A 25,045-nucleotide genomic window follows, 5' to 3' on the forward strand; every position below is an offset into this window, starting at 1 on the left:
TAATATTTATGATGAGATTAACTTCACTAATTTATTATTTGTGAAATTTCTTTGTGTGCTATTGAACTAAACAATTTTATGACTATACTCTATTTTATACCAATCTTTTAAATGAAAATTATTTTGATTTCTAATTTCACTAAATTTATACAGTTTTGTTTAGTGTGAATTTAGTTTTATTTTTATTCTACGTATTTGTTTTTAGTGTTCTTTTTTTAAAAACATTGCTTCCTTTCTTATTTAAATGAAAATTTCTCAGACAAATGGGTAGGGGATTATTATTTTTAATTAATTATTATATTTAACTCTCCATCAATATTACTTAGGTTCCTTCTCTTATCTGAGGTGTTTTATTAATTTTTTTTTTTTAACCTGTAAATGATATATCAATAGCAGATTCTCATAAATGTTGACTTGCAAATCAAATTATTAGCAAGAATTCCACTAATATTTGAATTAAAATAATTCATATATTTTATTTAAATACTTTTTCTTAATAATTTCTCTTTATATTGTGAAAGTGGGCAGTCTATTGGCATATTCAGTTTTAAAATTTCTTCACTTTTCAAAACTTCTAACACTTCTCTTAAATTCGCTTAGATGATAAGTTTAAATAAATACACTTTTCATCCATTTCATGCTGTAAATGTTGTCATTTTCATTCTTTTATATTGTATATATTTAATATTCTTTCCTCATTCTTTTCAGTATCTATTCTCTGTAATTCTATCCATCTGCAGTATATTCTGAAAAGCAGCTATAGGTCCTTGTTTATGTTAGATATGACAAGAAGTAATTCTCATCCATATAAAATTAGCTCAAGCTTTGCTAGTTCTTACTCACCACAGTGCATAGACATCACTGAACATCAACTGTGCAATCATTTTTCTAGTTATTTTGATGCCTTGATAAGTATATCTTTTCACTTCTTAATCACTAAACTCCCTGCTGTGTTCAGGTATTTTTTTTAGCTTCAGTTTCATATGATGCATTACTTAAGTATATTTCATCAACTTACACTTACTTGCAAATTTTTTATTATTTCCCAGTTTCTTTCATTGTTTCTCATAACGTACTAATTATAAACAGCGAACTAGTTATATCTAAAATGTACTTGAAAATGCCAGAAAAATGTGGAAATTTAAAACAAAATTTTAAGTTACTTTATTTACTTTTCAAATCATTAAAAATTATGAACTCACTTTTAAATTTAAAAATTATTCTTTCAAGCTCTAATTACTTCACCTGCCATTAAATATTGGTGTTAAGAAAATCAATAAAAATATTTTATGATTATAAGAAAATAAAAAATTATTCTGGAGTCTGTCACAGGTCCTGATGTCAGCAGTCATATGTTTTGTTCTGTTTGTTGCCATTATCATTAGTATTTGATAATTCCTATTCCCTTTTAGCTCTTTTTGGTAAGGTCAACAGTTTGTGTTCTCACTCAGCTGTTTTAGCTGATATTTCAAAATACTGTAATATGAACTTTCAGTTACAAGTAATTATATAATAATTTTTATTATTTTTGAAATAAAATTGAAAATTATTTTTGTCCCTGAATGTTCTTTTTGACTAATTACTGATCTTTAGATAATACATTTATTAAACATTCTCTTAAGAAGAATTTTATGAGATTGTTATAAGCAGAAGAGGATTCTTATTCTATTTTATCTATATACTCACTTATTTTATACTCTTCAAAAAATAAGAAGCGTTGTTTTCCAAGCATAATATGATGTTAATATTTTCTAGCTTCATCTTTCTTATATTCCAGTTATTGATCAAATTACAGTTTAGGAGAAAAACAGTCTGGTTTTCATAATGGAAGATCCACCATTGACTTTCCAGATTTTGATTCAGAAGACTTGGGAGTATAATAATGAATTAGTAACATTTATTTATAAGAAACTTATGATTGAGTCCTTAGAAAAATGGAGTGGAATGCAATAAGAGCTAAAGGAGTAGTATTAGTTTGGTAGAAATAATTCAGTCAAGAGTATGTAACATAAAAATATATATTTTTAAGTCCTGTTTATTATAGATAGGTTAAGATCAGTTGTTGATAAATTGATATGAGTACTTGTTTGTTTAATGATAGTGAAGAATTATGTATAGCAGGTAAAAAACATTATCAATTAAGTGAGATAAAGGTGCAGAAGTAAGTATTGGAACAACAATCACGTAGGTGAGTTATTACCCCATTAGAAAGTTGGAAGAGGTAGAAAAAAAGTTCAAGAAAGAAATTTAGAAGTAGTGAAGTCATTAATGTATTTATAAAGTAAAACATCTAATAATGGGGAAATAAGCAAAGAGATTAAAGAAAAGTACAGAGAACTGAATTTTTTGTTATTATTACAGTGTCAGATGTATTTGGCAATGTTTTAGTGAGGTAAGAAAAATTATAGTGAAAAATGCTGCACTCTTTTCAGAAACTGAACGTGAAACCAACCACTTCAGAAACCAGAATGCATACTATTATATCAGTTGGTCACTTCTATCAAAGTATAAGAAGTTTGATGTGAGACAAGGAAGTATCAACCCAATTTAATGAAATTTAGTGGTTATATTATGTTAATTGACGGGTCTTCCCTCTTCAGATAGTATATGTTTATGCTTCAATTGAGGAATCTTCTCGAGATAACTAACATGATCTATTTTGATAAATGTAGAATTACTTTATTCTGTTACATTATACGAAGCAACAACATGTATATTTAGGCTTGTGATTTTGATAGAGCAAGAGAGATAGGATGGTTTAAGTGATAAAATAAATTTCATATAAAACAAATCATGCTTCAGGCATAAAAATAAAATAGGAAAAAGAATACGTATATCATGAGCTCCAAGAAGTAGAGAGGTTGAAGAATGTTACAAGAAAAGGATATGATATTAATAAGGAATTATGGAGACTCGAGACTTATCTCCCACAGTCATGAATTATTAGGATATGGGAGAGAGAATGGATAATTATTTTCCAGATACCAGTTATTTTCCCTTGTTTTTCTTAATTTTGTTTATAAAGTTTATTCGCTTTCCGAAAAATTAAGTATCTCTGGTAGATTGGTGTACCTATAGAATACTTAACAAACCAAGCTGTTTTTATGATACTAGAACTTAAAGCAAAGAATCTAGTAATGATTTCATATTACCTTTTATCTGCTATAATCCTATGTAGGTAGTACAGAATTGTTATAAGTAGTTGTGAGAGTTTACAAGAATCACTGATGTGAAGGCATAAAGAAAATGGACAAGTAAACTTAATTGTGCAGAATCCATTTAAATAAATCATTTGTATAGATGATGAAAAATTTAGATTTAAAACTTTAAGAATATGCCTTCTAATAAACATAATTTGAAAGCTTTATAAAACTTTATTCTCTTTTTACAGATAAAGGTGGCTGTAATTATGATCTTTAACATGGACCCTATTGCATAATTTTTTTTAATAAAAATCTAGACATAATGTTAAACAATTCAACATGAAACTTTTAAATGAGTATTTTCAGTGGTGCAGTTTAAATTTATTAAAAAGTTTTACAAATAAACAAGGATTATTGTTTTATAAAAAAATGTTTTGAATATTTTGTGTAAAAAATCCTTAAAAAAGAAATATGTATTATAATGAGAACAAATTTGCACTTCCTTCTGATGAAAAGTATGCATTGAAGGGTAATTTATTAGCTACTAAATTTTCAAAAACTAAAAGAAGTCCAGATTCTGATGTTAATATTTGTAAAGGGTTGAATTCTAAACAAAAGGCACCAGAAGAATTAAGTAAACGTGTTTCCTTCAGTCAAGAGTACATTGTTCAGAACTTGATTTCACAGTCAAATAAAAGTAAAAATAAAGCAATACATGGTAATTTAGAAAGAATTGATGATGATGTTGAGTCATCAACAGACAGTAGTAATTTTTTTGTTGAAGTCAAACGATATCCTGGCAGAATACCTATCATGAGAGATGATGAGACACCATGTGATTATTTAAATCAGTTTTCATCTGTATTTGTAGATAACTTAAAAGATCCAATTCCAAAAGATCCTAAAAACAGGCCACACACTTATAATAAATATACAGATAAAAAAAAACCAGACAGTTCTGCTGATTTTATAGATTCAGAAAATGCCAAATACCAAGATAAAAATAAAAACAATGATATAAGGCAATTGAGATGTGATCATCCAAAAGATGGTTATGGATATACACAAACACATCCTATTCAATCTGAAAAATCAAGTTGTAAGAAATGTACCTCTAAATACAGGGATGTATTTGGAGCTTGTTGCTTTCCTTGTTGTAATTGTGATTGCTGTATTTTATGATTTTAATTTCTTTGTTCTCAACAAATGTTTTTGGTGCTAGCAAGATTAAAATATATAAGTATGAAGGGAAGTGGAGTTTACAAAATGTCACTTCACCTTTCATGTAGGGATTTGAATATTCTTATACAGGAACCCTTGAAGATTATTAAAATTTATCAAAATAAAATGACTTTTCCCAGTTTTATTTAAAGATAAAAAAAAAATAGGTAAAATGTACTAAAATGTCAAAGTAAAAAGAACTATTTTAAAATAATTATTTGATTCAATTTTTTCCAAAAAAAAAAGAAAATGGATAAATTATACAAAAAAAAAGAAAAGAAAAGTAGTATAATATATGTATAGCAATGAAACAGCTATTTAATTATATTAAGTGTAGTGACAGTGGATTCCTCCTCCTAATGTGAGTTAGAAGACTTGTTTCCTTTAATAAACAAATACTGTTATCTTTTTAAATTACTTTTACAACATAGTATTGTGGCTAATTTTGCACATGGATATCTTAAGTTTATTTAAAAAACTTCCGTTGTATTATTTACTTCCTTAAAATAATTGATTGAAAATTGTTGTGGATTTTTAACTATTTAAAAAATGGTAATATGTATGTAACAGATTATAGTGAATAATAAGTAGTCAGAAATCTTAAAATAATTTAAAAAATTTTAAAAACTCTGCTCTATATTTTAATTTTATTTTTGAACTAAATATTATGTAAAAAGCTATATATTTTACAAGCTCTCAGAGGGAGCTTGTAAAACATAATGGAATTTCATCTATAAAAGACAGACAATAATGGATAACACCCATCATTCACTCATGCAAGATAAACTACATTTTTCTAATTTTGTAATAAATTTTATTTTCAAGTACTTATAATAAAATATAATCATAGTTAAGAAGTAAACTTACCAGTTATTCACTTCTGTAAATTCTATTCATTGAATATTTAAGAAAGTCCTTTTCAAAATTTTAAGTTAAGCTTTTTAATATATTTAGTGCTGCTGATGTAATGTATGCAGCATTTTGATGGCATGGTACTCTCATATGTAATGACATTTGTAATATTTTTTTAGGCATATGGTGAAAGTAAGAATATTCTTATGAAAAATATGTTAGTCTTACTCTATTCATATCAATCATGAAGTACTCTTGAGTATTGTAATAAAATTAACTATTATGAAATTTATTAATATAAGAGTACATTATAAATACAGAAACATTTAGACAGTGTAGAATGAATATACAAAACTGTTATGAAACAAAATATTACAGGTAAAGGAATTTATTAAAAATAGTGTACTTTTCCAAAATTCTATAAAGTTACACAAAAGGTCTCTTGACAAAATAAATTATACAAAATAATAAAATTATTTTAGTAACCAAATATCTGGCACATCGGTTCATAATATGATGAAGGAATAGGTGATATAAGTTAGGTTATAGTAAAAGTTTTAATAAACAAAAATTTCTGTAAACTATAAAGGTATGGAAAGTACAGATGTGTTACTGCAAGATAAATTAAGAGAACTTCTTTCTGCTACCTTTGTGAAGATATTTACAATTTTTTTTTAATTTTATTAAATTTTTACAATTTATTTCTTGGTTCTCTACAGCAGATTTTTTTTTAATTTGATCTGTCTGATTGTTGTTTACATTAAAAACATTACTTGCAGTGGAAGGTTATCAATGACTGCTTGCTCTTTATATGTGAAGGGAGATGTCCATTGTGGGTGGTGCAATCTGTTACTACTCAGAGCCATCTGGTAATTTTTGAGCAGGATAGCAGGTAGTTTTCTAATGTTTTATTACATTCATTGAACAGCAAGATGATACTAAAATTATTAAACATAGTTTTAATTTGATGGAATTCATTTTTACAAACTGGATTTAGGGTTATCAGTTTCTTCTGTGTAATTTCTAGTTGCACAGTTGTTATTGGTGCCCATCTTACAAGAGTAAAAATTCAATCTGTTTTATATTTCTTTAATAATATGTTTTTACCAGTTAAGTGTAATTTTGAATTTCATCTTAATCTAATATGAGAATCTGGCTTAAAATTTTATCTTTTCAATAATTAACAGACTTCCAAACCATTTTTAAGAGAGGCACTGTTAATAAATTGATGGATACCAGAAACTCCACTGAAGAATTCTTGTAATTACTTCAAAGAGTTTTATAATTACATTGATATGAAAATGAGTAATAAAGAATTTATTAACTTTAAATTTTATTTAATTTAATAACTAAATTTTATTTGCTGTTTATCTAGCCATTAATATAAGTACATTATACAGTTTGAATACTTGAGGAGATATTTGTACAATAGTAGAGATAGGTCATTAGTAGTTATAATTGATAAATATTCATTGAAATTAATAATTATTTAAATAATTAACCTCCTATGTAGTTGAATTCAGATAAGATGTCCAATTAATATTAAAATTCATAGATTTTTTTATTAACCATATAATCAAATCTATGTTTTCGAAACATTTGAGGAAGTTACTCGTATAACAATAATCAAAGCCACCTTAAAATTTTTGAACATTTGTAATTTAAATAGCCCCGGGTGTGATTCAATTAAGTCCAACAAAAAATACTAGAGCGCTCTGATGTTTGTTCTGTCAATACAATGGCGATTTCGTCACATAGAATTGGGCTGGATCTTCGCTATTAATGTTGCTGATTGCGGCTAAAGTCGTTGTGTTGTGTTACAATTTTTTGAAATTTGTGAAGTGGTGATAAATAATATAAATTATGTTTTCTTCTGATCAGATTTGTCCAAAGATTTTAAATGAGAAGACTCATTAATTGTTAATTCCTAACTTTGTGTCCTGGTTTAACCATTACATTTTGAGGTGTGTAGGATTAATAAACTATCATCAGCTGCAAGGTAATTTTCTGACTACTTATTCCATTTTTTACGGAGCTTAAGACTTATACTTTTGTTAGGACGAAATTTTTGATAGATGTATGATTTTGAGTTATGTTGAATTCCTTTTTCATACAGTTTTTGAAATTTGCTACTAAATATTTAATTTATTATATTTTAAGTTTTCTTATTTTATAACTTTTTTTAAATTCAGAATAAAAGTAATTTTTTTTTATGAAATGTTTTGAGGTTAAGGTCAGGTAGACCTTGGTGTGAATTCAGTCAGATGCATTAAACTGCTGAGCTAAATGAATGAACTAGCTAATCGTAATGGACGATTTTTAAATGACATTTATTACTTCGGTATTTCGGTACAGTAATAATTATCCTGTAGTGTATTATTTGCCTTTATTTATTATTTTTAAATTAGTTTCTCTTTTATTATGCCCTTTTTATTATTTTCTAATCTATTATGTTCAAATTACGAACGTGCCATGGGCATGTAATGTGTTCAGTTGAGATGAAATAGTTTTAATAGTAGTTCAGATATATCCATTACTAATATTTTTGATCTTATTTAAAAAAAAAATTAATTCTGATCTATTCATTTCTTTCATGATAGAGTATTAATTGCTTTTATTAATGCTAAAGCTTAGCCTAGATTTAGATTGATATGAGATTTCTTTTTGTTCTTTGAAAATGAATTTCTATTTTCAAAATTTTATAGTTCTGATTAATAAAACTAAAGAGTATTATACCTAAATATTCTATTTTCCTTAAACTAGTAAAAAAGTGTTTTGGTATCATTTTAGTATTCTGTGATGAGGATTGTCTTATTACAAATTTCTAGAAATAGGTTTGCACTACTATAACATAGTTTTTAAATTTTTTTATTTCCTTGTCATGGATTTTTTTCTTTATTCAAAAGAATATTTAATATTTTCTGTCTTGATATATTGGTTTTATCTTTAAAAACAATACTTTCAGTTATTATTTCCTAAATTTACTTTATTACATTTCTTCCACAATATTAAGATTTTAGGTTGTAAAATTATTGATTTAATTCCAGTTAATTAATTCCAGTGTAAATTTTTTCAGTGTTCTTTGTTTTTAATAATAGTAAAGTAATTTATTTTAGGTTACTTCATTGTGCCTTTACATTGTCTAGATCCACTTATTGTGTGCTTTTTGTGTAATTAACTTCATTATTACATTGGCTAGATTGCTTGTACACTTTTTTAATTTTTCTTTAATATATACTTTATATATGTTAGTTTTGTTTGCATTGTTGATGTAATTTTGAAAATTATGATTCATTGGATTGTTGCCTTATTTGATTACCTCATGTTTAATGCTTATGCCATTGCTTTTCTGAGCTTTGAAGGAGATTGTTTTACTTAGATATTCTGTGCAAGTTTTAACTGATTTTATTGAAGTTTTTAATTTTGATGGGTTATTTTGAGGTATTTGAATATGTCAAGAAAAGATTTCAATAACAAGCATTGATTATAGTAAAATAGGCTTTATTTTTAGCAATTTATTTGAACTCTGAGGAGAGCTGATATCATAAACTTTTAGGACTAATATTTATATAAAGTATTGAGTACAGTTTTCTTCATAAGAATTATTTAACTTTAATACATGTTATGCAAAACAAATCTTGCTTGTCTGATTTAGATTATATCTCATTTTTATGTGTATTCAAAATGTTTTATTAGTTGTATTTATATCTAGTTTAAAAAAATCATAACCTTCTTGGGATCTTTCTTAGGTTTTTAGGTCTTGAGCAAGAGGGTTACCTGACAGTTTCACAACATTATTCTCCAAGATGCTGCTTCCTTAGTAACATCTTGTAAAATAAAATTATGAACTGTTAATGGTTAAATTCACATTATTGATTTATGACAATATTCCAGTACACACTAACTAAAAGTCGCATAGGAATTCATAGGAGGTTTATAAAACCTGTGCTTGAGCCTGGATTTAGAACTAGAAATAAAATAGAAACATAAAGATCTTACCCTGAAATATTGTATTTGTTATTGTTCATATCAGAAGTCTGTGTAACTCTGACCTAATCTAAAATTAATCTAATAAAAGTGCTTATATTCTTTTTCTGTATTATTCTATTTACTTATTAATAACCACCTTTTCAGTTAGATTTAAGTATATTTTTATTTATATTTAATAATTTCAAGTTGTTTGGCAAGGTATTAACTATTTTTGTAGCATTTTAAAAGTGCCCTTTTTTATCCACTTCCAAGTGTACCCAATGGTAAAGAAATAGATTTGTTTCTTGTTTTGCTACTATACAAATTATGCATTTGTTTCAATCAGTTTGATCATTATTTAGTTCTATTTTGATGTCATTATTATAGTTTTCCTTAAATATTATTATTAAAATCATTTTGTGCAAATTTAATATAGGTGCTAATGCATTATTGTAAGTAGGTCCACATGCTAGAAGGCCATAACTGGCAATACATTAAAAAGTCCACAACATATAGCTAATAAATCTTTAGTATTTAACAGTCTATAAAGTTTTGCAAAGATACCTAACCAAATAAAACATACCTAATTTTTTTGCTGTATTGCTTATGTTCTGCCCATTTTAAGGACATATCTATAGTTAACCCCAAATATTTGGTGCAAGTAACCATTTTTATAGGTTTATTATAAATTCTTATGTCATTAATAATTGGGCATGTATCTTTTTGTCAATGTAAAGTGGTAATTGATTATTAGTTAACCACACAGACATATTAGATAATACTCGTTAACAGAAAAATCTGTATCTTTCCAATTATTTTTAGAATATAAAGCAACAGTATCATTTGCATAAGAAATGACAGCACCTTCACAAGGTAAATCCAATAGATTGTTAATAAATATTGAAAATACAGTGGCCTAAATATTGAACCTTGAGGCAGTCCAATATTCATATTTCTAGAATAATTTTTCATTTTATTAATTTTAACAACTTGAGCCAATTAAATAATGTTCTTCTAATATGTGTGGAAGTGACTGTACTGGTTTCTGAGAATTTAAAAATTCAGTAGGAAAATCATCAGAATCATTGTCATTTAAATTTGTATCTGGATGTATAAATCCTAGCAATTAATTTGTTTCAAAACTAGTAATTAATAATACTCTAGCACCTCTGTTGTCAGTATTGCACCTTTTCTTAAACTAATAGCTGGTTTAGATTAGTTATTACTCTAATATTTTCATAAATATTCAAGTAAGTGAATTTAAAGTTTTAATGATATTCCTTTCATGTAAAGTAATAAATTTAAATTCTCACATATGCAGTCGTCCTACTCAGAAATTCAGAAAAACTGTATTTTGTCCGCAAATTAATTTTATTTCTGTCATATTTGTGTTAATGAGAAATACTTTTAGCATGAGGCCAGATGTAGGAAGAATTTAGTCAAGCTTCAATCTTATCGGTTCTTGTGCATCTTGTAATGATAGGCAGACTCTATAATAAAATTCTACATATAATATTGTGGTTATTGCTCCCATTATCTGATCCTAGTTGCACACATATCCCTTAAAGTATGGTCAAGAGCTTCCAGTGATTTTTTTTGGGCCATTTTACATTCATACCACATGATGATTGAAAATTTGGAAAGATATCTTTAATCATGCAATTTTTGTTATATTAAACAATGTGTCTGTAGATCTGAAGTATTTTAATGGCAATGTAACATTGAGTGGCCCGTCCTTGCTGCTTGCAATAAAGTAGTTGCCACCCCATATGATGCGGTTGCTAATGTCAGTTTTTTCAGATCAAATTTTTGAGAGGAATAGATTAACTAAAAATATTTTATCAGCGCCTCCTTTCACATTTAAAAAGAAAAAATAATGATTTTAGTTAACAGTTGGAACTGTAGAATCTTACATTAAATGTTGGTCCCTGGTTAAAAGTGGCTAATGAGTTTTAATGAAATCATTAATCATGGCAAAATTGGGCAATAATTTATTTGATAATACTGGGTGAACATAAATTATTCAGCTCATTTTAGAGGTTAATAAAATTGAACAAAGCAATGTAGTGCATTGATTTATTTTAAATATTAGTGTAGTTGCTAGAGTGACTGATTACCTTGAATGAACACAGTGGTGCAATGTATCGACAGGGGGATCATCAGTTGAGCAATGGCTACTGTGCAAGAGAAAGTATTGTGCGTACTATGATTTCATGAAAACAGATCTGTTATTACTGTTAGTAGACATTTTTGTTTAGAGTAAGGCCATGTTCCTCTTAATAAGGGCCCTATTAAACCTTTGTATCAGTAATGATACAGGAAGTATAATACACAAAATAGGTGCTGGCAGACCTCCCATCTCTGAGGAAGTTGTCGATTGAGTAAGAAAAACTTTTAATCGAAGTCCTGGTAAATACACTTGTCTTGCAAATTTAGAACTGGGAATACCGCAATTGAAAATTGTGAAGGTTCTACACAAACGCCTAAAACTACATGCATACAAAATTAACTTGGTGACAGGAATTCAAGGTGACAGTTAACTATGTTATTACAGTTTTGCTGTAGATATTATTGATAAATTAAACAGATATGTTTTTAGAAAAAATTACCTTCTCTGAGGTACCTTCCATGTTTTTGGTCATGTTAACTGTCACAGTTGTCAAATTTGGGGAAGCAAGAACCCTCATGCCATTCGACAAACACAAAGTGATTGTCACAAACCTGAAAATTAATATGGTGTGTGTTGACTGCTTATGAAGTGATTGAACTGTTTTTCATCGAGGTCAGTAGTTACTAGTGCTAGTTATCTAGACTTTTTGTAGGCTAGTTAGAATATCAGCGCAACCCATTGTTTACTTCCCAACAAGATGGTGCATCATCACACTGGGGTTTACATGCTGGGTACTACCTACATGAACAATTTCCTCAACTGGAAATCAGCCACCACCTCAATCCCCTGACATTATGTCACTTTGTTAATTTATTTGGGGGTTTGTCAAAGACAGGGTGTATGCAATGAAAGTTGTAACATCAGTAAACCAAAAAGAAGAATCGAAGGTGTAATTTATGGAATATCTTCAGATATTCTTTGTAATGTGTGGTGTGAAATTTAATATCATTAAGACATTTTAAGTTAAGTGTTAAAATTTGTGTTTGAAATGCCCTGTTTAACAATAAAACATACGTGTAAGTATCCTGCTTTGTTTTTTATTAACACCTAAAATGTGCAGGATAATTTATGATGACCCCTTTTATTTTAACTTCCCTTTAAATTTGTGTCGTGCTTTGTTATAACTTTATCAAAGAAAATAGTTGAGCATTCAGGAGAGTTTTATATTAATTTTGTTTGATAGTAGTCAGATTGATCATCTTTATATTTGTCCCATAAATTTTTTGTGTTGGAAATTTCACAGCTTAAATCTCTGACTCTCTGGATAGATCCTGAAGATTGGCTTTTTTGACATTAATGTGTATTATCAAAATTTAGTTTTAATCCTTATTTTTGGACTTACAAGACTGGTCTATTTTTTTACTTCTCAGGATTATCACCCTAACTTATTTACTCTTTAATATAAAAATGGATTATCCTGAATAACATCACTTTCAATAGGATAACTGAACAGTTTCTAAATGCTCAGGTAAAATTAACAAGATTTTATCTTTAATTATTTTTTAATGAACTGTTATTAAATTTCTGACGTAACCTTTTCTTCACTAGAGGTGCAAGAAACACTGTTTTCTATGTTTCAGCATTTTTAGTGTGGATTACTGTAATTAACTTCAGGATTTAAGGTTTACATCAGTTTTTGTTGGAATTAAATTTGCTTTGCTCAGCGTTAGATGTAAAGCACACTTGTATTTAGTAAACTCATAACTGTTATTCTTTTAAATTCATTATGTAGTACTTTGTGGAGTTAGTGGAAGAAAATTTCTCTTCAGGTATGTATGTAATTACAGTTCAGATAAGCTGGTATCTTCTTCTTTTTCCTGTTTAGCCTCCGGTAACTACCGTTTAGATAATTCTTCAGAGGATGAATGAGGATGATATGTATGAGTGTAAATGAAGTGTTAGTCTTGTACATTCTCAGTTCGACCATTCCTGAGATGTGTGATTAATTGAAACCCAACCACCAAAGAACACCGGTATCCACGATCTAGTATTCAAATCCATGTAAAAATATCTGGCTTTACTAGGACTTGAACGCTGTAACTTTCGACTTCCAAATCAGCTGATTTGGGAAGACGCGTTAACCACTAGACCAACCCGGTGGGTTAGATAAGCTGGTATCAGTTGTACTCATGGATGGAAAGGCTCCTCCATGTGAAGTAAACTATAATTATTTAATTTGTAATTAAAAATAGTAAAAAGGTTCTGAAAGAGCTTGAGTTATGAAATAGATTAAATTAACTGTGATTAAAATTTCATATAGATTCCCTCCTCTAATCTACCATATCTTTTAAATAAATTGCTTTATAAAAATAAAGTACAGTATTTAAATTATTATTTTCCTAACGTATTATAATATGTGTAGAATTAATGTGATGATTAAAATGAAAGATTAAAATGATGATTTTAGTGTAGTGTAAAAATTTATACAGCGAGTTACAGTTAAATAATTTTTTCGCCATTACATTGAAAATGGTATTTAGAGTAATTAATATACATGAAATAAATTGATGATTATTGTATTAATATGTTGTTCATATGTGATTAAATAATTAGTCAGCAGCAAAACTGTAGAATGAGTCAGCAGCAGAATCTAACCTCAATTACTTTTGTGGTCTACCTTTTGGTTGAGTATTTTTGTATTGTTCTTGTTATTATAATTGTTAGGCTGTAAGTTTCATTAAAAAATTGAAACCAATGAAAAATATGCTTGTTTGTATTAACTAAATCCTCTGTGTTATTGTTAACCATTTCTTACAACTATAACCACTTGAGTTATTACTGTTATTTTAATGTTTCATTAATAAAATGTTTGGTGTTTATGCAAATCATATTATATAAAATAAATAAATTGAGCAGTCATGTTTCTGGATAAATATATTGCAAATGGATGATCAGATTTTTATAATGTAGAGATAAAAATTTAGCTTATTGAGTTTTACATATTAGCTGATGGTTTTTAAAAAATATTCCATTTTTTTATTTGAATCTTTATTTTTTTATTAAACATACAAATTGAGTGACAAATTTTTCAAAATTAAACTTAATTTTTTTATAAAGATTAATAGCTCTATAACTACTGTTTGTAGATATATAGGACATGCTGTATTGGATTCATTTCAATTGAATGTTATTAAATAATAAATTTAAGTTTAACATTTTTAGGAGGTTTTTGATTACAGTTTTTAAAATTTATTATTGCTTGGTTGACTGTGGGTAAGGAGCCCAATATTGCCAGACTTGTTTTGAGTAGCCAACTATTATATCCATAAAGAATCTTCCTTTTTTTATAGTAGAAAGAAAATAAAGTAATTTTCCATAAATAAAACTTATATAAAGCTTTATTTTGCAAATGTAAGCAAAAACTTTGCTTTATTTTAATTTTTAATACTGAATTGTAAGGCAATTTGGTTTGACTGCAGCTCATTCTTATGAGTTTCAGTGATGTCATGTCTTTATGAAAAGCATAAAAAAGGAATAAATGTAGGTGGTTTGAGATTTGGTAGATCCATTAAAAATGGTATGGTGAATAATTCTTTAAACTTTTTAATAATCTCCTTATACATTTCACAGTTAACCAGCCTAACTAAGAGCTTTTAATCAGTGATCTAAAAACGTTTTTAAAGATTTTCTCAAAAAATCTCTTGAATGAAATTGTAATTTTTTAATGAAAAAAAAATTAATAAAATATTCAAAATAACAATAAATTTATAAACATCTATTATAAAAATCTTTATCGCCGATTTCCAAGATAATTGCTCATAAAATTAATTACAATTATTTCTTTCCTTTGATAGATTCAAAATAGGACTGCTTTCATAGACATTTCCAAATCATCAGCTAATAATAATTACCCAAGAAAAACATTTTTTTTTGCTGGATTTATTTTTCACACCATTTCTTGCAAAGATGTAAAGTTTTAAATATAAATCTGAATGAAAACAAAACCCTAATCTTATTTTTTTAACAACTTCAAAAAGAAGTTCCCAATTCAACATGTACACGGTTTTTTTAAATTTTATTCTTTATGAATAAATAATTTTTTTGTGTTTCTTTTTTACCTTTTAAATTGGTTTCCCATTTAAAATTGTTTCTTGGTAGTAGTTGATATTCTAAAGAAAAAATTGTATTGTGTACATAGATGATTTGAAGATATTTTTAGCTGAAAAACAGTTATGTTTCTATATTTGTGTTAATATATTTCTTAAGCTCATGCTCATTGTTCTACTTAATTTCTCCACATTCTTGTTATTTCTTTATCTATCAAGATGCAAGTTTCTTAACTTTGTCTTTCTTGCACGCTGCTTTATTTTTTCTACAGAATTTTTTCAAACTTATCCGTATTTTTGTCTATATCTCAAGATAGGTAAAACAGCTTGAAAAAATAAAAGTATATTTTTTCAACTTTTAAAAAATTGTTATTTTTGAAGTGAATCAAATTAAGCGTTTATAATAAAGTATTATTTTTTAATACAATTATTAAAGTATTATTTTTTGAAGTCAGTTTTATTATATTTTTTAAAGTTAATTAACCTCATGAAAAACTTTGTTGAAAGTATGTTTGGAGCGTAGCTTTATATGGAAGTGAAACTTCAGATGATTGGAGTACCTGAGAAGAAAAGATTAGAAGCTTTTGAAATGTAGTGCTACAGGAGAATTTTAAAAATTAGATGGGTGGATAAAGTGACAAATGAAGAGGTGTTGTGGCAAATTGATGAAGAAGGAAGTATTTGGAAAAATACAACTAAAAGAAGAGAGACTTTTAATAGTCACATCTTAAGACATCCTGGAATAGTCACTTTGATGAGGGACAGGTAGATGGGAAAAATTGTGCAGGCAGGCAATGTTTGGATTATGAAAAACAAATTGTTAGGGATGTAGGATGTAGAGGATATACCAAAATGTGATAGCTGGTACTAGATAAGAAATCTGGAAGAGCTGCATCAAACCAGTCAGATTACTGAAGACAAATAAAAGAAGTTAATTTTATTTTAATAATAATATTATTTGATATATATTATTATTTAATAATCCTTTAGTTACCCTGATGAGGCAGAATAATTATTTTTTTAAACTTTTTTAACCAGTTAATCAATGCTTAATGTTTTTGATTGATCAGTTATTAAATATTGATATTAAATCATGTATGACTAATAGATAATTTTCATTTTTAGGTTTTAAGGAAACAAAAATATGTTTATTGATAAAAATGATAGATAGTAGTTTTGGTAGTTACAAAAAGTGCCTTATGAATTGCATAATACATATTAATTCAGTACATGAACATTGAATCCTTTTTAGGCTAAATGATGATGAATGGATTAAATTGTCATTGCAGTTTGTGTGGTGGCTTTTTCTTTCTTTCATTCACATTAAGTATATTAGGATATTTATTATCAAAATTTTTATGAATAAATAATCCAGGTTTTTTTTTAGTTTTAATAATGACTTATTGAATTAATTCAATATAAGGTAAATTTATTTTAATTATGCAGTTAAATAATAATAATACCACTTCTTTCGTTCTAACACAACATTAGAATGACTATTTTTCTGTACATCAGAACTGAAAACAGTAACTTATTGTGCTCTTTATGAATCGCTAAGTAATGAGTATATAATAAGTATGTAGTAGGTATTGTAATAAGTATAGATTAATAGAGTTTTATATGGAACTACTCTATAATACATTGATGGATAGTATCTGCACAACATATTCATTCTTGAAATTAGCTTTTTTCAGTAATATTCCATAGCACCATAACTTGAAAATAATTTAACATATTCAGTTACTTAGCATTTCAAAAAACTTTCAGTATTACATATTTAGTAACTCTTATAAACATCATCTCATCATCATCTGGTGTTCTGCCTGGCAGCAAGTCCTTTATGTTACCTCTGTAACTATCCATTTATGTCTCAACATTTATGCTTTGTCTCCTTGTAGTTTCCAAACTTCATCTCATCGATTAACTTTATCCTTCTTCTTCTTTGCTTTCTTTCTCCTTCCATTCACTCTTCCAATGTAGTTGCCAAAATTCCACCTTCTCTAACCATATGTACTTACCAGTTTCCTTTCCTTTCCTTTTGATTACTTTCCGCATAAATGTTCTTTTTTCATTAATCTTGTTAATTACTGCCTCATTCCTCACTTTACCCATTCATTCTATTTTCTCCATCCATTCCCTCTTAACTCTTTAAGTTCAGACTCTTACTATATAGTAATTCCCTCTTCTGCTGATTGCTTTGCCATTGCTGCTTCTTTCTAGTTTTCCATTTCTCTTTTTTTTATTAACATCTTCCAGTCCTCTGACACACCATGGTACTCAATTATCTGTAATTTGTTATTTTTTCTTCACTTGCCCTTACCACTAAATCCACTTTTTTGTTTACTTACATTAGTTTTTCCAATATTTATTTTCATTCCATAGAGGAAGGAAGGAAGCATCTTATTTTTGTCCTTCTATACTTATTCCTTCTTATCTTTCATCTAATTCTTCTTTATCATATATTCATTGTAAATGTTGAACGTGTTTGTGAGAGGCAGCATCCTTGCCTAACACCTCAACCTAGACCCATCAAGTCGGTTATTTTTACTTTTATTGCTGCTGTATGTCTCATTTATACATTTTTAATTAACCTTCTGCCTTTCTATTCTGTTTTTTCTCTTTAAGAATCATTTTCTCCCATTTTTACACTATCAAAAGCCTTCTCTAAATCTATGAAACACTGGCTCATTACTCCTTCTCCATCTAAATATCTCTCCAGCCATCTTTAGTGTTGTCATCTCTGGTTCCTTTCTTTTAACTGAAGCCAAATTATTCCACTCCTGTGTTCTCTTCCATTATTCTTACCAACCTCGGTTTCAGAATTCTTAACAATATTTTAGCAGCATGGGCTATAAAACTTATTATTCTGTATATTTTACACTTTCTGGAGCAGTTTTTTTTTGGAATAGGTGTGATTAATGTTTTTTTAAAAATTCTTAAAGCCATTCTTCTGTGCTGAATATTCTACCTAGTTCATCTATTTCTTTCACTCCTTTCTTCTTTAAACATTAATGAAATTCTGTGAGAAGTTCATCTACTCCAGTCGATGTTTATTTTCTTAATTGCTTTCTATACTTCATATTTTAATATCGACTATCCTCTTCAGCTACCTCCCATTCCTTTTCTGTTTTTTAGTTTTTTCAGGTTTACAGGTCTTCCATGAATTCCTTCCATCTCTCTCTTCTTTCTCTTCATGTAGCATTCTGTCATAGATACCTTATCCACAATTTCTCGTATTTTACCATTCCCCTTCTGTAAAGCCTGTTCACCTTCTTGAACATCATATAGCACTGCTCTTTCTTTTATAGATTCTCAATATTATTGCATTGTTCCTTCAACCACCTTTTCCTAGCGTTTTGTATTTCCCTCCTTGTTTAATTTTCAATATAATGCTCTTCATTTTCTTCTATCTTACTCATATACTGCCTTCTTCCATTTTCTTTAGCATTTCTGTTAGCCATGATTTCTTGGCTTTATTTCCCTTATAATAGCCTACTTCTTCCTTTGCTGTTATCACTATGGCATTTTTTATTCTCATCCAGGTCTCCACACTGTTCTTATTTCCCTTTTTTTTCTTTAATTGCCTTAGCTAGTTTTTCTCTCATTGTTTACTTTTCAATTTATTTAGCTTTTCTAAGTTCCATTTCTTAACTATCTCTGCTTTCTCTCCTTTCTTTAAAGTTGTTCTCAATTTATCATAAGCTCATAAGCAGCACTTGATCACTATTGATATCTACACTTAGTAATTCATTGTCTTACTTAGCAGCATTTCTATACCTTTCATCTACTAAGGTATTGTTGGTCTAACTGTTAGCATGCTCTATCCCCAGGGGATATTGACGTGCATTTGAACAGGGTGTTGATTATAAATTATTTTTTATCTTGGAATAATTCTATTAATCTGTTTCTTATCCAAATTTTCCTACCACATCCTTCTTTACCTTCTCTGACCACAGTATTCCAGTCTCCCATCAGTATCTTGGAACAACCCTTTTTTGACTTTTATTACATCTTCAATACTCTTGTACATCTTATTCCATATCTTCTTCATTATTCAATGTTGGCATATATACTTGTATATTTGTACTATAACTAAATTTTTTTGGGAACATCCCAATACTTAACAATATTAATCTGTCATTTATATAACGTACTATCTGCACCTGTTTTGCAACTTCATTTCTCATAATTATTTCCACTCCATTTTGTATTTTCTTTCTTCCAGAATAGAATATGGTAACTAAAAAAAATCTTCACTCTTCATAATTTCAGTCTTTTTTTTTCCCACCTTACTTCTCTCAGTCCTAATATATCCCTTTTATTTATCTTCATTTCCCTCTTATGATTTTCTAACTTTCCATTCTGTAGCCGGCCTCCATGGTGCAAGTGGTAGCATCTTGGCCTTGGGTTCAGATCCTGGTCAGGCATGGCTTTTTTCATGCTACAAAATTGCCATTTCATCATATCCTCTGAAGCAATACCCAATGGTGGTCCTGGAGACTTCCCATTCTGTACGCAATTAGTCTTTTATCTTGTTTTGTTACCTCTCCTGGACATCCGAATGAGGATCTATTTTATCTATGGAACATTTAACAGAAACCACCATCATTATGTCATGCAAGGAAATATCACTAGGATCTTAAAGTAGTGGTTTTACATCGCCTTGGTATTCTAATTCCACTGACTTCTTTAAGAAAAAGAAGAAGTTTCTTAGCTTTGCAGGGCAGTCTGCTAATACCCTGGGGGTAGGCAGACCTTCCCTTCTTTTAATGGGGGAAACTCCTTATACCAGGATTAACTTGGTCCGTTCAGTTTTTAGGTGCTTGTATATACTAGTTGTTATATACAATTGTGGCTCACTTCTGTAAGAATGGGGAGGTGAATATCAGGATTTTCCCTTCACCAAGTCTTAATCTTAAAAAGCTTTTATTAGAGTCTAGTATTTTTAGAGAGTAGTATTTTTATCAATGTTTATAAACATTGATCAGTTGTGCATAGTAGGAAGTCGTAAATTTTAATTATGTAAGTTATGTGGGTAACTATAATATACTGCTTAATTTTGTCAACCTAAGGAAACTAATTTATTGAATGTAGCTTCAGCTGTTGAAACTTTAGTTCTTCATATGTTTAATTTTCAGGATTCTACCTTCTTTGGTCTGGTGTTGTGAAAGGTCTAGTTGTGTATATAAAAAGTTAAGTTCCTGCACATGTCCATTGTCAACTGCCTCCAACAAATCACAACTACCAAAGGGAACAGTAACTCAAATGAGTTTCTTCAATATGCCCAGCGGTGCATCTAACAAAATTCCACAGAATACCGCTTAGGAGGAAGGGGTCAAGGGTAAGGAAGGGATGGTGGATAGTAAGAGAGAAATGATATATTTGCAGGACAGTGACACATGATTGATAACCACACTCAGAGGCATGCCAATTCCTTATGTTATGCTTGTTTATCAAGGACAGGTTTGTGTTATCTATTTATCAATTACAAAAATATAAAAAAACTTTACTTTCTGTTTGCCCACTCTTCATAGCAGTGTTGGAACTCAGAAACCAAAATATCCTTCAGATGGTCAGTTACATTTTTTATTTTCTGCAGTTACAAAATGGATGTCTTTTGAGATGTTTTCTTAATGTTGGGAACAGGAAAAAGTGGCAGGGATTCAAGTCAGGTGAATAAGGTGGTTGAAGAACTACAGGAAAATATTTCTTTGCCAAAAACCCATTAATTGAGAGTGCATTGTGACAAGGTGCATTATCAAGATGCAGCATCCAGTTGTCTTTGATGGCTGGTCTCACGGGAACAACTCTTTTCGCAGTCTTTCAAGAATTTCTCGGTAAACATATTGATTTACAGTCAGTACTGTAGACAAGAACCCTTATGGACAATGCCATTACTATTGAAGAAATAGATTTGCATGGTTTTGATTTGCTTATTTTTACTTTTTTGGAACGTGGTGAGTTTGAAGTGTGCCACTCCTTGCTGTGGCATTTTGTTTCTGAATCGTACTCAAATATCCATGATTCATCACCAGTAATAACATTTTTTTAGAAAATCTCAATTTTCAGTCTCAATTAGCCCTAGAAGATCGCACGGCACACTTCCACCTTGTTTGCTGTTCAACAGTGAGATTTTTTGTGACCAATTTTGCACAAACTTTTTTCATGTCCACTTTGTCTAAATTTGATGGACAGTGGTACGGTTCAAATTCAGTTCTTCTGCAATCATTCTGACAGTTAATCGCCGATCATACCATATCAAGTCTCATTCGCTCAACTTGTCGTCGCTTTTTGACATTAATGGTCATCCAAAGTGTGGACGACCGCAACTGATTCTCGGCCATCTGAAAATGCTTTACCTAAAAACTTGGGCTCGTGACAAAGTCATCTCCATATGCCCTTTTCAATTTTGAAAAAATTCTTGTAGCATTCTCACAGAGTTTAACTCAAAACTTGATTGCACAACGTTGCTCATAATTAGTATCACTCATTTTTGTAATGCACAACAAAAATTAGTTTCACGAAAAGTTTGTTACGTCTCATGTGGCAACAATAGACTAAAAATATTAATAGCCAATATAAATCAGCTGTTCCTATAACCATATGTTTACTAGTAACTTTACATTGTTGCCACTTTGGCTGCCAAAAATAAACTAGTCTCATTACTTTATTTACGGACCTCGTATGTGTGTGTGTTTTGTGGGTAGTAATTTTTAATGTTATTTTGTCAGCGTTGTTAATAATTTTATTTATCCATAATCTTATAATTTCCCTGACCGATTGCCACCATCTACTTATCAAAGATGTTTGTTTTATGCATTAATATTGGTAATGTTCTAATTTTGATGGACAGCATAATGAGAAAAGTGTAAGAGTTGACGTTGTTGTCTACAGATCCTTAAAAATCTATTATCTCCATTGAAAATAAAAATGGACATTTCAAAAATCCAAATTTTTTAAGATCATTTATTTTATTTTTTTGAATAGTTAAGAAACCCTGGAAAATTTTTTAAAAACAACATTTTGTGATCGCTAGTTTTTAAGTAGATGTGGATTTAGTTATTACGTATATCAGAATCATTTTAAAAGAAAAATTATGAAATAATTTGGGAGAGTTCTGGTGTTAAGTAGCTATTGATTTTTATAAGGGTTTTTTAATTAATTAATTTTTTTATTTATTTATAATATTTAGACAGGTGTAAGCATTCAATAAAGAATGAATTACTCATCGATTTTAAAAACTTCTCTGTGATTTTCTGAATGAATAAAGCATTTTATAATTGTATATGAATTGTGCTGATAGTTGTATACAAAGTACCTTCAGTATATATTGTTAAATAAAACTGAATTTTAAAAATTATATTGTTAAAGGTCTCCATAATTCTTGAAATAATGAATGGTAAAGCCAAAAATTGGTGCATAAAATAGTTAGATGCTTCAGATTTGTGTAATTGTACAAACATTTATAATAAAATCATATACATGTTTATATATTTATTTATGAATAACATTCACACTTGTATAGAATATGAAAGCATTTGTTATCTGTTTTGTGTTTGGGCATTGTTTTCTTAACATTATGTACATGAAATTTAATACTAATTTTTTTTTTTTTAATATTGTAACGTTAACAGTTTTTAAGTAGCAGTAACAGAACAGGTGTTACCATGCTTTTTGGTCCTGTATTTTGAATTAATGTTTACCTTTGAATAAATTTTTTGTCAGATGATTTGCACTGTAGTTTTTTCCTCTGTATATCTTCTAGGCTTGTAATATTTATTTCCTTCTTTAACACATCTGTCCTTCAACTCCCTCATTGATGTAGTTTTTTTTTTATAGAGTATATCTATACTCTTCCTTATTAATAGCAAACATGACCTATTCAATTAGCAATTCTCTGTTTAGGATGTTTTATTTATTTAACGATTTTTATCCTTCCTTATAACCAATTGTTTTTATAATTTTTTTATTTTGTTTTATATTTACTTTCTTTTTAATAATTCTAAAGTATATATAAATGCATGTCTGAGGGTGTAACAAATAAAATATACAACATGGATTTAATACTTTTAAGTATATCTTTTTATCCCAGTGTTCAGTTTTATATTATTATATAGTGTTGAATCAACATTTGAAGTATTTTATCGGTTATGAATGTTTTACTGTTTACTACTATCTTAAGATTTTTTTTTTTACTTTTGTTAACTTATTTCAATCATGTTTCTTTTTATGAAGCATTAAATGCCATTGTTGTGACCCATTAATAGATGCCAACAGCATACAAGGAAACTGCAAACAACATTGTTTAACTAAGTTATCTTCAGGAAAACATTAATGTAATGTGGTCGTACCGTTGGAATTTTATCTTAATATAATGTCCTTCAGTTTATAGGATACATCTTCCTGAAAACAGTTATGATATAAACTGGATTCCAGTTATTGACTTGCCCAAAACCTTTTCATGTTGTTCTTAATGCTATTTTTTTTTTTTTTAAATAAAAATTCTGTAATTTATTTATGTTAGTCTTTTATGATTTTAAAGTTAAAGAAATACCCAGCTTTCTATAAACCTCATTACCTATTAGTTACTGTTAAATAAGTATCTGAATAACTGATGAAAAAAACAATTTTTTGTGATATTTCGATCTTATTTATTTGTGTTGTATCAGTAGGCTGTTGCCTAGTACATTTTTTTTTTCTCTCTGACTGATGCAAAATGAATTTTCTAGTGCGTAAAAAATGCCAATCCTTACCTGAATTTGAATCTAGAACCTTCTGGATGAAAGACAAAAATGCTTTCACTCCCAATGGAGTTAATGAAATATAACTAAATTATATAATACTGTTAAAGAACCAAATTATATGTTTTTAAAATGTTTTTGTTTGAAAGCTACTATCTAAAAAAATGTTTGATAATTTTTTTAAAAGAATGGTGTGAACAATTTTTTGGGAGAATGTTTTTTTTTTATTGTAATCGTACTCTGCATCATTTCTCAGTTGAGAGGAATCATTTATTTTTTCATATAATTCTACATAGGCATAAACATAAACCTCCTTCTGGTAAGTTGGAATAAAGGAATTTTTATGGTTTTTGTCGTAAAATGAATTTCAGTAAAACATATTTTTATATTATTTATTTGCTTGTGAAATATTTTTACTTTTGACCTTACTTGACAAAATTTTTTGCAATTTAAAACATTGATGATCTTTTCTTAACCATCTAAATAAACAAGCTCTACGTAAGAATTATGAAATTTGTTTGCGAATTATATTTTTTGCTTTGAAGATTTTTTAAATTATTGTTATTTATATATGTGTTTGTTTCTTCTGGTCTATTTTATTTATATTGAATATATTTCAGACAACTTTTTTTTTATTAAAGAGAAAAGTTTGTTTTGGTAGTGTTATAGTAACTGAATAACATTCAGTGTACGAAAGTGGCGTCTTCTGAAAATATTCTGCTGTAAAAAGAACAGTAATCTTTTACTTCTTGTAAATAAACGAAATAAATTTTTATTATACTGTCTGTTGTTTTTCTTTAAAATCCACATGTTGTTTGTGTATTGCTGACAAATTCAAGACTGTTGCAATATATTCTTTGATAGCAGATAGTGAATTTTCATTTTTAATTCTATTACTCTTTT

At 28.3% G+C, this 25,045-nt stretch overlaps 1 protein-coding gene across 4 annotated transcripts in view; it reads left to right on the forward strand.

Moving 5' to 3' along the window:
- The first annotated feature begins 6,962 nt into the window (after positions 1–6,962).
- Positions 6,963–25,045, forward strand: part of LOC142319088 (TATA box-binding protein-like 1) — a 115,596-nt gene continuing 97,513 nt past the window's right edge. The window contains exons 1-2 of one of the 4 annotated variants that reach the window (XM_075355978.1): positions 6,963–7,215; positions 20,540–20,864. The gene's annotated coding sequence lies outside the window, so the exon portion shown is untranslated. Of the gene's footprint in view, positions 7,216–7,504; positions 7,566–20,539; positions 20,865–20,906; positions 21,239–25,045 lie in introns of those variants that run through there. The other 3 variants (XM_075355975.1, XM_075355979.1, XM_075355980.1) reach the window with 3 other exon arrangements.

Source organism: Lycorma delicatula, chromosome 2 (genome assembly GCF_047948215.1).
Source record: "Lycorma delicatula isolate Av1 chromosome 2, ASM4794821v1, whole genome shotgun sequence".
Taxonomy (NCBI): Eukaryota; Metazoa; Arthropoda; class Insecta; order Hemiptera; family Fulgoridae; genus Lycorma; species Lycorma delicatula.